We start from the raw sequence: 15051 nt of genomic DNA, 5'->3' as shown, positions 1-15051 counted from the left end.
ATGCATCAGTGAACAAAAAGAAACACAAAAATGTCCATCCTCGGGGACTGTAGGTACTTGAACATGGTCTCACAGGGTGGTATTGCATATTTCATATGGATGTAATTTACATCAGTGCCTCATCTAATACCTTGGGTTGCTGTGTCTTTCAGAATGTCTGACAAGGTAAATACCTACTGGGACATGTAAATTAGTCAGTTTACACCCATTTTATGCCTTGTGTTACTGAGGTCGCAGGAAAATCATCTGAGAAATCTAAAACTCAGGTTTCCTCAGAACTGTTTGTTGCTATTTGGGCTAAAATTAACTCAAGTTACCCAGATAGGATCATTTGGAGCTGAAGAGTAGAAAAATTACGCTTGACAGGAAGCAAAAAATTCAGGATGGGCAGGGAGAATAGAGAAGGAGAGAGATGCTAAAAGGTATAGTTCAAGAAGAAAGTACTTCTAAGCTTTCTGGAAATGTAGCTAGAGAAAGAAGGATAACAGGAACTCTGGGATACTGCAAATGCTTCTTCTTTCATGTGTTTCAGCCAAATGTTCAAGAAACATTTAATTGGGGATGAGTGAGGATGAAATTATAAGAAATTAAAGGGTACCTGAGGAGTTTGGTCAAATGACAAGGAGGCCTTGGAAGAAAATAATTATGAGCCACTAGATAGGTCACAAGGCAAAATTACAGTGGTGCCTGGCTACAATGTGATTCTGAATTTACTTGCCTGGACAAATCACTCATTTCTCTGAACATCATACTCCACCTAGTATAACTTGCATCAACAGGGCTAGATATTTTTCAGGTGCAAACGCTTTGTATCCTATTCTGAATGTGAATCTGCTTGGAAGGCAAGTAAAATATGCATTTACAACAGACATATTTGATATATTTTCACGACTGTCAGCATACTGAATATAGATTAACTTTAAATTTGCCTATTCGTCTTCATAAAAACTACCCTCTCAAATCCACTCCCCACCCCTTCTTAGAGATTGATATTTCCTAAACTGTGATCATAGAATTCCAGGGCTAGACACACATTCAGAAATCAACGTCTTTTGAAGATCACATAAAAAAACAAAATGACTTAAGCAGCGAATCTCTTTAAGGAAGCTAGCAAAATTGCAGTTCACCAACTTGAGGTCCTATGAAAAATCGGTCCCTGAAAAATTATCATCCTGCCTTTTTACCCATGGATCTAGTCATACAAAGAAATCATCTAAAATTCTAAGAATCCATTTTCCTTGACAAATACAGATAGAGAAAAGGCAGTTTTGAGCACAAAGACTTGAAGAGCTTTCCTAATTAAAAAGTCTCTGGGCAATTAAAATCAGTGCTCTGATCAACGTGAGACAGAGCATTTTGGCCACAGCAATGAACTGGCCACAGTATCCAATGGGTTTAGTCATGTCATCTTTCATTTTTCTGCTTCCAATCCTCAGTTTTTAACTCAAAGTTGAAAATGGCACTCTTAAACACACACACACACACACACACAATCCCCTATTTTTCCTGAAATCCCATTAGGCTATTTGTTGAATGAGGATGGCAAAATGTCTCCAAGTGAGAACAAATACTATAAATGCAAACAGGCATGTAGGATTTTTCAAGAACCATGTTATAGGAGGGCAGTAGGACCCAGTCAGATATTAAGGACCGTAAGCTCCTGATAAAGAAAATCTCAATGACCTGTAGAAAACACTTTCTCAGTTTTCACACATCTATCCTGTCCACACAGGAGCCAAGGGAAAACATGGCACTAAAGATACACTGTTGCTAAGTCATGAGAGAAATGAGCGCACAGAATTTTGAGCATTTGCTCTCTTCTGACAAAACTAAGGGTTGTGGGCCGCTTTTATCTTCAGGCCACAGTCTCTGCCTTCTGGCCATCCTTTACTCTATAAATGAAGCTCTAGTTTTCATTTGCTACTGACTCCTAAATAAGTAGTTTGCTTTACTGCTTCTAGTTCCAAAAGTTGATTCCATGAGACTCCAGCAAAACTCAACTCAAGAAGGTACTCTGTTCATTTCCTCCTATTATATCACCACCACCATAAACAAGTCCATCTGGCCCTCATCCAACTAAGCTTACCCCTGAAGTGAGGTGGAAATTTCCATACAGTGAGAATGTTCTACTGCAATATTACTTTATATGTTGCATGTAAATTCTACAACAATCCTAGCTGCCTGATAACGTGTAACTGGCAAATTCAATTCATTCCAGGTATTCACCTAACATTTTCCTGGATTATAAACTTTCCTCTGAAGAGGTACAAAATACAAAGAAGCTTGGGGGATTAGCTGTCTTACAGTATTCATGACAGGCATAAAACCATCCAAAGAAACCAGGCTTTAGCCCTTTATAACAGCAGTGCTGTGCATCTGGTCCCTGACTTGTGCTTTACCTTTCTATTATGAATTATGTGTTACTCTCATAACTTCTAAGAGGAAAGATTTTACTAGTACTCTCATTAGTACCTACAGTAAAATTTGGAAAATACTCAGTGTGATTCAATAGCAATGCTGAGATGAGAATTTGAGGAAACCATTGCTGTTTTTTGCATTATGAGTGGATGCTTGTCCCAAATCTGGTCCAGACTGAAAAACCCAATCTCTAATCTAAAAATCTTGCCTTCAAGGCACTTTTTTCTTTTACTCTCTTTTAATTGTCTTCTGAAAACAAGAAGTACAACACGTAAATCTACAAAACCAGCAATTATTGGGCACCCTATTTTCATATAGTGTTAGAGTTAGAAGATAGAATATTTTCTATTGATAATATAATTATTAAGTATTATTGATCATAATGTGTATTCTATTTCCATATGGCCCTGGGGTGACTTGTTATTAAAAATAATAGGGGCACCTGGGTGGCTCAATCGGTTACGCATCTGCCTTCGGCTCAGGTCATGGTCCCAGGGTTTGGGGATCGAGTCCTACATCAGGCTCTTTGCTCAACTGGGAGCCTGCTTCTCTCTTTGTCTGCCGCTCCCCCTGCTTGTGCGCTCGATCGCTCTTTCTCTCTCTCTGACAAGTAAATAAATAAAATAAAATCTTTTAAAAAAATAAATGGAAGAAGGCAAAAAGTTCTCTTACCAGTGTCTTGATTTACCACAGTGGAGCATTAAATTTAGCTCTGGTTTCCCAGAACCAAGGCAAGAATGACATACAGTGAATAATACAGTTCTCATGGTCTGGTAAAAGAATCATAGTTGTTCTTCAAGTTAGACAAACTTTTTCCTGGCATTAACTTCTAAGAGGAATTGAATCATGGGAATCCTTACATAAGAACCACTAGACAATCTAAACATCTGGGTGCAGCGTCTTCACTGAGAAAAAGCAGTAGACTCATGCCCTGCAGAGCAGAGAGGGTTAAAAGGTCACAAGAGATGACAGAATTGTCTAGACCGTGTTTCTGTCATGACTGAAAAGAAACTACATTATCTAAATTGAAGTTCTATCTGGACCCGAGAGGATACTCTCTATGTCCTCCATTAAGAAAAGAAAAATAAAGGAGCTTTGTATTAAATGAATTATGCCCCCTAAAATGCCATTTCTTCATTGACTTCACATATCTTTCTCAGTTTTAAACACTCTATTATTTCACATAGAACTCATTTGACAACTATGACCTGTGTTCATTTCTGAACAACCTTGGGAAGGTTCTTAATGAAAACAAGAATTAAAGACAAGGCCAAACCACACAACTGAGATTCGTTCTAGCTTTTCTTCCAACAGAATGACACTTGCTATGCTAATTATACAAAATAATGCTCAATCACTTTTGAGGTCATATGAATGAGAATGACATAATCTGTGAAATTAAAATGAACCACAAAACCATTATTTTTATAGCTGAAGAATGATTTCTTTAAATATCTTGTGAAAAGCTGCTATTAGACAACAGTCTTAAAATAGTTTAAAGCGCCTCCTTAATTTTAGATGTTTATTCCCTCCCCTCGACATCCATATTTCTACAAAAAAGAATTTTCTCCCAGTTTAAGGAGACCAGTCTTCCCAGTTTGCCGGTTACACAGCTTTCCTATACTGTTTCTAAAAAATGACATAAGAATCAAAACACTGAGGTACTGGCATAAGGATAGAAATACAGATCAAAGGGGCGCCTGGGTGGCTCAGTGGGTTAAGCCGCTGCCTTCAGCTCGGGTCATGATCGCAGGGTCCTGGGATCGAGCCCCACATCGGGCTCTCTGCTCAGCAGGGAGCCTGCTTCCTCCTCTCTCTCTGCCTGATTCTGATCTCTCTTCTGTCAAATAAATAAATAAAATCTTAAAAAAAAAAAAAGAAAGAAAGAAATACAGATCAAGGGAATTAAATGGAAAGTCCAGAATAAACTCACATTTATGGTTAACTGATTTTCAACAAGGGTGCCAAGACATTTCAGTAGGGAAAGAAGAGACTTTTCAACAAATGGTGCTAGGACAACTGGATAAACACATGCAAAAGACTTTATACGAACCCCTGCCCATACAAACATGGATTGCTCAAAATGGATTAAGACCTCAATGTAAGAGCAAAAATGATAAAACTCCTAGAAGAATGCAGAGGAGTAAATCTTCATGACCTTTAGTTAGTCAATGATTTCGTAACTATGACACCAAAATCACAACTAATAAAAGAAAAAATAAATAAAGTATACTTTATTAAAACAAAAACGTTTGTGTGACAAGAGGACACCATCAAGACATTGGAGGGAGCCTGGGTGGCTCGCTGGTTAGGTGTCTGACTTGGGCTCAGGTCATGATCCCAGAGTCCAGGGATCGAGTCCCACATTGGGCTCCCCACCCAGTGGGGAGTCTGCTTCTCCCTCTACCCTTCCCCTCTGTTCATGATCTCTCATTCTCTCTCTCAAATAAATAAAATTTTCAAAATCTTTAAAAAAAGAAAATTGGGGAAAAAATACAAAACTATTTGAAATATTTGCAAAACCTGTATCTGATAAGGGACCTGTATCCAGAATATATAAGGAACTCATACAAGTCAAGAACAAAAAGACAACCCAATTTAAAAAATGGGCAAAGGATCTGAATAGGTATTTTCCCAAAGAATATATATAAATAGCTAATTAGCACCTGAAAAGATGCTCACCATCATTAGTAATCATAAAAATGCAAACAAGGTGCCTCTGGGTGGCTCAGCCTGGGACTCTTGGTTTTGGCTGAGGTCAGATCTCAGGGTGCTCTGGGTATGGCATCTGCTTGGGATTCTTCTTCTCTTTCTGCCCCTCCTTGGCTTTGCATGTTCTCTCTCTTTTTCCCTGTCCCTCTCTCTTACTTGCTCTCTCTTAAGGAAAGAGAGAAAGAGAAAAAGAAAGAAAGAAAAAGAAAATGCAAATGAAAACAACACTACACATACCACTATGATTCAAATAGAGAAGACAGAAAATAACAAGGGTTGGTAAGAATGTAGAGAAGTCAAAACCTTCATACACTGCTGGTGGGACTGTAAATGGTACAGCCACTTGGAGATACATTGATATGCCTCAAAAGGTGAATATGAAACTACCATATGACCCAGAAATTCCTCTCTTGATATATACGGAAGAGAAATAAAAACAGGTCCACACAAAAACCTATACACAATGTCCAAGCCAGTTATTCATAGCAGCCAAAAAAGTGGAAACCCAAATATCCATCAACTGATGAATGGGTACATAAAAAGTGGTATATGCATACTATATACACTTATTAGATTATTCAGCAATAAAAATGAAGTGGTACATATGCTATTAACATGAATGAACTTTGAAAACATTATGCTAAGTACAAGAAGCTGCTAACAAAAGAACACAGATGGTATGATTCCATTCATATGAAATGTCTAAAATATGCAAATCGATAGAGACAGAAAATAGTTTCATGGTTGCCTCATGATGGGGTGTAGAGTGGGGGTAGAGGGAAGTGAGGAGTGACTGATGGGTATGAATTTCTTTTGGGGGCACCAAAAATGTCCTAAAATTTGATCGTGGTGATGGTGGCACAGTTTTCTGAGTATCTGAAAAACTACAGAACTGGATTCTTGAGTAGGTTTTATGGTATGTGAAATATATCTCAGTTTATAAACAGAAGTTAAGAAAAAAATGATAGGGGAAATGGTTGTACTATCAAAAACCAGAACTAATTTTGGTGAACATTTGCAAACTGTGTGTAAGGGGGATCCAAGGATGACTGAGCATGGGCTCTATCCTCAAAGAGCTTAAGATCTAGTGAATGGATACAGGTCAATGAAGACCAGTGCATGTTAGGCTTGCCAGGGGGACCAAAATTAAATAAATAGCTGGAATGCAGAGTGTTCATCTAATACACAGTGCTGAGCTTCATGCCAAACCTGGGGATATAAAGTTGGAATGTTTAGCCTTCTATAGGCCCCCAGCCTTTTGAAGTGACAGAGAAGGTTCTGGGGAAAGTGCTATGCTAAACAGCAGGTGCCAAAGAAGCTCATCAGCATTGAAAACCAGTAGGAAGAGCTTTGCGCAGAGGCAGTATCGTAGCCAATCAGGTTTATCCGAGGCGCGATTATTGCTAATTGAAAACCAGTAGGAAGAGTGTTACAGGAGGTTTTCAGGGGTGAGTAGGAGTTCACAAGGAAGGCAGTCAACTCAGACGAACAAGACTGCTTGCACAAGGGCCGGAAGCACCAGCAAGTACAGGGCTGAGGAACACACAGAGAAAAGTGAGAGATGAGAAGAAATTGGCTGGGGCAGGGGTGTGGATGTCAGTAGGAACCTCAACAATCCTGCAAATCCCATTAAGAAGTTCATCCTGTGGTCCTCCAGGAAGCCAATGAAAGTTTTCAATCCCAGGATGGTCCAGTCTTGTCTTAGGTTGTTCTGCCTGCTGTGGGAGGAGAGGGACTGGATGAGAATGAGACCAGAGACAGAGAGACCTGTCTTCTGGGAGAGTGGTTCTACATTGGTTCTGGTGGAAGGTTTACAGCACCCACTGGGTGGTCAGTGAAGGAAATCAAGCCAAGGATAGCTTCCAGGTTCATATGTGACAGGTGGTGTTGGCCACAGAGGCAGTAAACATGGGACAAGCAACGAGATTCCAGTGGAGGCATGGAAAATGTGATGTACCCCTCATACGAGCATGTTAGAAGGTGAACGGGTAATAATAAAGTAGCCCCCAAGCTGAGAAGGCCTTTTGAGACCAGAAAACAAATCAAGCGACTCCATTCAGTGGAAACAGAGTTTTAATCAGGGTAAATTATGGATGGAGGCGTGTGTCTTGGCAGTGGGAGGGGGGTGTATAGGGGAAGGTGGACAGATCTAGCAGAGGACAAGCCATGGCAGCTGCACAGTTCTTCTCAAAAAAGTCTGGAACTTAGTCCAGATTTTACAGAGTGAGGGGACATGCAGAAGGGCACTATAGTGAGATCAGAGGGTTTGTAGTAATGCCAACCTTTAATGACATCTTTGTAGCATTCCCTGTATGTCAGGAAGGGGAAAGATGGTGTTATCTTGAACAGATTCATGGAAAGCCAAAACAAGCCTCTGCCCATCCTGACCTTAGTGGGCATTTCTAAGGTATATATATTAAATTTGAGAACATGCAGCCTTAAGAGAGGTCATCAGATGAATACAAACAAGATGGAGGGCCAAAGATGAAGTCATTATGATCAGCACTCCTACAGAGGGCATAGGGCCTTGGGCCCCAGATATACAAAATGGGAGATTCCCTACTGAAAAAGTTAAAGAGCAGTGTCAAATCCTTTGCTTTGCCACCAGATAGTGGAGTTGAGCCCCCTTATACCTTCCTTGGCACCCAAGCCAAGGGCAGGCCTTCAGGCAGTAGAAGACACCAACCTCTATCTCAGTCAATCAGACTCTACTAACAGTTGATAGTCCTGATAAATCTCAGTATACTGAGTGCTTTCCAGCCACATGAAAAATATTTAACAGCTGTGGGAAAGCTTCCTCCAGGGGACTTCACCATCCAGGCTCTGTTGGAGGCTGGGAGACTCTCTAGACAAGCTGAATGAATCAAATATCATTGCCATTTATTATGGGACATGTGAAACTTACCAGTTGTCTAAACCAGTATTCCTGAAGGGCATCACCTCATTAATTAGTTCAGTAACTTAATAACTAAAGGAAATGTTTTGAGCTGTTCTTTTGCACTTATACACAACACTACTTGAGAAAGTTCCATAACTTTGTAAACAAGAGAAGGCCTCCAAATCCTAATGAAATTATTGATTCTCAAGTCAAAATTAAGTTATGCACTTATTGATTGCTGATGGGATGAAATTAACATTAAAGTAATCAATAAAACCATCCTAAAAATAAAGCCACATCAGAAACAATCTCTATGTCTTCTAATGTGGGACTCTATCTGTCAGTGCAAAGTTCCCTTAGAAACCTGAACTTTCTTTGACCTGGTGGAAAGTAGCCATTTCAGCATAGGATGAAAGACAATATGATATGCCTGTTCAAGAGTAAACAATCATTCAAAGTGCATTTTAACCTCAGAGACCTCAAAAAGAAAAAGCAACTACTATGTTTACTGATAACACAAAAGGAATTCAGGAGAAACATTTCAAACTTAGAAAACAAATTGTTAAATCTTTCTTATCCTTTGTCTGAAATTGGCTGTGGTCCAAAAGCATAGATTCTCTTTCTCTCAGCCCAGAACACTTCCTAAAACTTCCACACTCGTGACATTGTAAGTGAAGGAAACTTGCCAATGCCTGAAGGTAGCAATGCCAGGAAAGAGGTACCTGAGAAAATAGATTAATTTCTCTCATTTTTCAACAGAGTAAAATAAAACCATTTACTAATGCTTGTTTATATGCATAAATCGAATTTTAATGAATTTATAGTTTTATTATACTTTTTATAACCCAAATCTCACAAATCTTTATGGAAATTATTATCAATAGTTTATGACATCTTATGAAGTCCAAAGTTCTGTTATTATATTGGGCCATTCTGGGTAGTGGTGGAGTGTAAGAACTAAATGTTGATTTGTATTTTGGTGTTTACTGTCCAAGACTTAAGCAAGCCCAGGCTTTCATTGTAGGCCATTTTTCTAATAAAGTGGCCTAACCAAACATTCTATGAGGCTGTTGGATGATAAGAAAACGCTTTTAGGGTGCCTGGGTGGCTCAGTGGTTTGAGCCTCCTCCTTCGGCTCAGGTCATGATCCCAGGGTCCTGGGATCTAGTCCCACATTCGGGCTCTCTGCTCAGTGGGGAGACTGTTTCTCCCCCTTTCTCTCTGTCTGCTCTCTGCCTACTTGTGATCTCTCTGTCAAATAAATAAATAAAATCTTAAAAAAAAAAACAAAAAACGCTTTTAGAAGATTCATTACTAGGTTTTATACATACACACACACACACACACACACACACACATACACATACATGTTTTGTTTTTTAAAGAGGGGAGGGGAGGAGCAGAAGGTGAGGGAGAGAGAGAATCTTAAGCAGGCTCTACACCCAGCACAGAGCCTGACGTGGTGGCGTTAGCTCTCACAACCCTGAGATCATGATCTCAGCCAAAATCAGGAGTCACACACTTAGCTGACTGAGCCACCCAGGTGCCACTTATTTAAATCTTGAGAGAACGTATTTGGGACTACATCCCGCATGAAGACAAAGTCATGATGGAATCATTTGGTGAGAGGGAAGTTCCGGCAGAGACCAAGTGTCTAATGATCCAAGTCTTACTTTTCGGTCAATATCACATAACCAATTTATAGGAATCTCTCAAGTGTAAGGGTAAGGTGAACACTTACCTCATACTGTATACAAAAACTCAGAATGGATCAGAGACCTAATGGGAGGGCTGAAACTATAAAACTCTCAGAACAAAACATAGGAACAAATCTCCATGAATTTTGATTTTGGTAATGGATTATTAGCTATGGTACCAACAAGAAACAAACACAGGATAAATCACACTTCATCAAAATTTACAACTTTTGTTCATCAAATTGTCCTATGAAGAAAGTAAAAAGTCAACCCACAGAATGGGAGAAAATATTTGTGAATCATATATTTGATAAGGCTTTAGTATCTAAAACATATAAATAGTTCTTTTAACTCGATAACAAAAGACAACGCAAATAAAAATGGGCAAAGGATCTGAATAAACCTTTCTCCAAAGAAGAAATACAAATGGCCAATAAGCACGTACAAAGATATTCAATACCATTAGTCATTAGAGAAATGCAAATAAAAACCATAAAGATATATAACTTGACCCAATAGGATGGCTGTAAAAAACAAACAAACAAACAAAAAAACAAGGGAAAAGAACCAGTGCTGCCAAGGATATGGAAAAATTGGAACCCTCCTACATTGCTGGCAGGAACGTAAAATGATGCAGTTCCTTGAGAAAACAGTTGGGCAGTTTCTTTTTTTTTTTTTTAAAGATTTATTTATTTATTTGACAGAGAGAGATCACAAGTAGGCAGAGAGGCAGGCAGAGAGAGAGAGGAGGAAACAGGCTCCCCACTGCGCAGAGAGCCCAATGCGGGGCTCGATCCCAGGACCCTGAGATCATGACCTGAGCTGAAGGCAGCAGCTTAACCCACTGAGCCACCCAGGCGCCCATTTGGGCAGTTTCTTAAAAAGTTAAACATAGGGTTAAAACATGACTCAACAATTCCACTCTTACGCAGATATCTAAGAGAACTGAAAACAGGTGCCCAAACAAAAACAAAAAAAACCCAAAAACTATGGCAGGTTTATTCATCAGTCAAAAAGTCAAGACAAACCAAATGTCCAAGCTAAATGTAGTATATTCACAGGGCATAAAATTATTAAGTCATAAAAAGGAATGAACTACTGATACATGCTCAATATAGATAAATGCCAAAAACATTAGGCTAAGTGAAAGAAGCCAGACATGAAAGGATGCATTGAGTCCATTTATATGAGATGTCCAGAAGAGGTAAATCTATAGGGATAGAAAGCAGGTGAGTGGTTGCCAGGGGCTGTGGGAAGGGGAAACGGTAATGATTGCTAATGGGTAAGGGATTTCTTTTTTGTGGTAATAAAAATGTTCAGAAATTAGATACTGGTTGCACAACCTTGTAAGCGTACCAGAAGCCACAGAACTGTAAACTTTAAAATAGATAAAACGGTGAATTTTGGTTATGGGAATTTTATCTCAAATCAAAAACATGTTTTCTAACACTGAAAAGTAAGTAATGACAAAAGTAACATTGTTTTATATTTTTGCAAATCTCTCTTACATATGACTTAGTAAAAAAGAATTGGGTGTTTCTATCTGCTTCTGCATTCAATGCTGTTACAATGTGGTTTGATTTAAGTGTATGAAGGAAAAACATCCTCACATAGATATGTATTAGGAAAAAGATTATAATAGCCTTTCTAGATAATAGTGGATATTCATTCTTCTTTGATATGACACCAAAATCCAACAAATGGTACATTTTTAGCGGTTAGTTGCGATGTGGAATCTGAAACCAAATCAATTAGCTTTTCATGTTCTGTTATATTAAAATCCATTGGTTTATCTTGCAAAAGTTAAAAAAAAGGTGGAAAGGTGAGACTGAAGGGTGATAAGGCTTTTTTCTTATATGTATATAACCCTGATTTAATTTCAATAAAGAAACATGGAAAAGGATAAAGACTACATTCAAGGTTATTAGTTAATTATTAGAAATGGAGTCGTTCGGCTTTAGAGAACATTTTACACTGAGGGAAAGGGAGGGATGTACTTTTAGTCTACAAATATTAAGCTCCCTTGTATATCCTGGGACTTTGGCTGGGTGGTAGGAGCACGACTCAGGAAGGTGCTGGAAGGACGTGTACAACATACCTCCACTTGCGTCAAAAGGTTGTGCAGCCAGACTGAGTTCAGGCCGTTTTCCCACCCAGGTGGTGCTGGGCCCGAGACTCTCAGCCCAGACAGTCCACACCAGAAGGCAAACTTCTCCCAGCAAGGCAGAGGCCTGTGTCCTTGAGCACAATAGGACCTCAAAAGTCCTTTGTGGAACCATACTGAATTAGGAAAAATGTACACCTGTAGAAAGATCTTTCTCTTTTGTTGCTTGACTTAAAAAAAAAAAGAGAGAGAGAGAAAGAAATCTTCTTTGAAAAACTCTAAGTTCATTGATTTCATCATCTTTAATACATCTTTTTATAACACTGAGATCATGCTATAGATAGTCTTGTAGCTTTTTTTCCCCCACGTAACCACCATGACCTAAATATTTCCTCATGTTAGGAAAAATTCTCTCTGCTCCAATTTTGAATCCCCTGCTTCTCAGCAAGCTCTGTGTGTCTGTGCTTGCTAGCAACGAACCAGGGGTACACATTCCACTAGAGAATCTTCATGGTTTCCTTCCAGCTCTGTTAAGAACCCCAAATACATCAATGATCATATCTTTAAAACCTTAGTTTTCTATCATACCAATTGCCCTATGTTGCTGTTTAATGGTACCTGAGAAAGCCAAGGCCAGCCAAACCAAGAAGACCCTAGGAGCCCCGGGGGAAGCGCATAGACCACTTGTCTAGGTTCAAACCCAGTCACGCCACATAACACTGTGACCTCAGACAAATTATTTGATCTCTCTGCATTTCAGTTTTCTCATAAGTAATAGGATAAAAATGATTATAGTAGCTCCTACCTCATAGGATTGCTGTCAGTGGGTATATGTAGAGTGCTTATCACAATGCTTGGGGGCTGGAGGAGCTGGAGAGATGTTGTGTAATGGTACAAACTTGTGACCAGTAGATAAAGAGGACTTGGAGCTCTAATGCCCAACAGAGAGATTACAGGGAACAATTCTGTATTATAGATTTCAATATGGCTAACAGACCAGACTTTAATTGTTCCCAACACACGTACGCCCCCCCCCCCAAAATAATTATGTGACACTGACAGAGGTGTTAGCTAAGCTCTGGTGGTAATCATATTGCAATACCTGAATGTACAAATCAACACACTATACACCGTAAAGTTACACAATTTTATGTGTCAATTACATCTCAATAAAAATGAAAGAAACGATGCTCAACAGGTATTAAATGTTTAATACATGTTAATTGTTACCATTATTATTGACTAGAATCAGACAGCCCTGGGGTGGCAGTCCCCCGAACTTCAGTGGACTCCTCATTCAACTTCTGCTGGGGTTTTGTTTTTCTGCCCTTTAAATCAGTCTTCTAACACTTCTAACACTGAGCTCACAGGGTTGTCTGGTTTAACGTTTGAATGAGCTCAAGTTGGAGGCACTACAGGGACTGCTCCCAGAGGACACACAGGAAATGGCTGTTGTATCTCAGGCTCCTGTGGTTAAGTCCCTGCTCCCAGGACCACAGAGCAGGTGTTTAGCAAGCAGAGGGGAGAAGCTTGGGGACTGAGGGTTTTCAGGGGAAGAAGAGAGGCATAGGGGCTGATGTTGGGGTAATTTCCTTCTTCATGCCCCTAGATCACTGAGTGGTGAAGTCTTAGCAATCTCCACCAGCCTGAGACTCACCCATCAAGGGAGAGGGACACCCCAGGGCCAGAGGCCTGTTTTCTTAATTTGTTTCTAATCAAATGTTCTAGTGGAGGACTTTTTCAGCTGTGGTAGGGTGGGAATGTTTCAATAAATGTGTTATCTGTAAGATCTCCTTTCTCTGTTTAGAAAATATCTATCACTTGTGGAATCATAGAAATGGGAGGGGCTGTGATGAAACAGGCACCCCGGGCAGTTCCCAAACAGAAGGCTCCTTTGTATGGTTCTCTTTGGGGGACTTTTCAAAGGCTCCTGCCTGGCTGGCTGCCCCAGGCTAGTCCTCAGAATGTAGGACTAGGGTTAGAGAACACAGGGTTCTCAGCAGACAGGGTCCCTGGCAGGCAGTCCCTCCGTTTGCGTCCGTTACCGCAGTCCAGCGCACACACTACTTTGGGAATTAGGCAAGGGAATGAAAGAGTGGGTTAATATGTAAGCTGGGGACTCAAGTAATTTAAGAGTGTTGGAAACATGGCTCAAGAAGTTTATCTGCCTCCCTAAGTAGGGCTGCTTTCTCTGCCTCCAATCTCTCAATTCCTCTTCCAACTCCATCCGGAAAGAGTTCCTTTCCTGTATTTCACCTCACTTCAGCCCCCTGGCCCAGTCTAGTTTCTCTCCTTTAATACCCTTGTACCTTGGAGAGTCAACTTCTCTCCCTGGGCCAGAGCGTAGCCTCTCTCCTGTTGAAAGCTGTTTCCCCAAGCCCCTGAAATGCAGCTTATATGGGGTTCCCCAGCGTCATCACAGACTTTCACACTCAGCGCCCTGCTCTTGGCTCACCCGGACTGGCGTGAGCTCCTGCAGTCACACAGCTTACCTCTGCTTGGGGAATAAAAGTGTCTGCAAACTCACTGGTGCCTTGGATTCCCAGCATTGGTTGTCTTCCACCCCGTGCTCCAGATCTATTTCTAGTCATACCAATCCCTCCACACCCATGGCCTCCAGGGCAAATAATTGGTCAATATTTACGAAGATTACTGTGGGCAAGGCACTGAGCTAGTGGCCAAAGAATAGAAAGTTAGAGGACTTGGCTTCGGTGTCAAAGAGCTTCTGAGTTAACTTAGGGCCAAATAAGGCTAAAGTGTTAGGTGCCGGCGAGTGTACTCAGAATGGCAAGCACGAAGGACTTTCTTCCACAGGGTCAGGAAAGGCTTCCCAGAAGAGGTGGGATGTTGAATTGAGCATTAGTGGATGAGGCAGGCCAATGGTTCTAAATGCATTTAATTACAAAATTTTTTTTTTCTCAATGCATTTTAAAGAAATAGATGCACTGGACTCTATTCCCAGAGTTGTGATATGTAGGTCTGAGGTAGGATCTAGTTGCTGAATTCTTTCTCCTCTTCCTCCTCCTCCCTTTCACCCGCCCCCTTCTGTCTTTCTTCTTCTTCTACTTGTCCTTCCTCTCCTTTTCCTTCTTCTCCTTCTAAGTTTCATGGGTGACTGAGTTAGGTGATCACTGCTGAGAATCTCTGGTTTGGGGGTGAGGCAGGGAGAAGTAAGGCATATCAGACAGAGGAAACAGCTGTAACCAAAGAGGAGAAGCAGGACAGGCAAGAAATAGACTCAT

At 40.3% G+C, this 15051-nt stretch overlaps 1 pseudogene; it reads left to right on the top strand.

Moving 5' to 3' along the window:
• Positions 1-6476: 6476 nt before the first annotated feature.
• Positions 6477-6561, top strand: LOC123390457 (annotated as a pseudogene).
• The last annotated feature ends 8490 nt before the right edge of the window (positions 6562-15051 follow it).

The sequence above is a fragment of the Mustela putorius genome, unplaced genomic scaffold (genome assembly GCF_011764305.1).
Source record: "Mustela putorius furo isolate JIRA1106 unplaced genomic scaffold, ASM1176430v1.1 tig00537350_pilon_pilon_pilon, whole genome shotgun sequence".
NCBI lineage: Eukaryota > Metazoa > Chordata > Mammalia > Carnivora > Mustelidae > Mustela > Mustela putorius.
The sequence above is the reverse complement of the archived record's forward strand: the minus strand, read 5'-3'. Positions and strand labels throughout refer to the sequence as shown.